Genomic DNA, 647 nt, shown 5'->3' with positions numbered 1-647 from the left:
TTTTTGCAATAAATGTATCAAATAGGCTATCAAACTTTCTCTTTAAAGTCAATTAGACCCTCAAACTTTTTAAAGTTGCAATTAGGTACTTAAACATATCAATTTAGTAACAAGACATAATTACCTGTTAGTGATCTGTAATAACAGGTAAATAAAAATGTCACTTTTTATTTTGCATAAAATTTATCAAATTGACTATCAAACATTCTCTTTAAACTCAATTAGAACCTCAAACTTTTTAAAATGGCAATTAGGGACTTAAACATGTCAATTTAGTAATCAAGGCATAATTACATGTTAGTGACCTGTAATACTAGGTAAATATAAATGTCACTTTTTATTTTGCATAAAATTTATCAAATTGACTATCAAACATTCTCTTTAAACTCAATTAGAACCTCAAACTTTTTAAAATGGAAATTAGGGACTTAAACATGTCAATTTAGTAATCAAGGCATAATTACATGTTAGTGACCTGTAATACTAGGTAAATATAAATGTCACTTTTCTTTTGCANTGACCTGTAATATCAGGTAAACATAAATGTCACTTTTTTTTTTCATAATATGTATCAAATAGGCTATCAAACTTTTTAAAGTTGCAATTAGGTCTAAAAAATGTCAATTTAGTTTATCAAGGCATAATTA

Source organism: Ipomoea triloba, chromosome 16 (assembly GCF_003576645.1).
Source record: "Ipomoea triloba cultivar NCNSP0323 chromosome 16, ASM357664v1".
In the NCBI taxonomy this organism is placed as follows: domain Eukaryota; kingdom Viridiplantae; phylum Streptophyta; class Magnoliopsida; order Solanales; family Convolvulaceae; genus Ipomoea; species Ipomoea triloba.
This window is presented reverse-complemented; position numbering follows the sequence as displayed.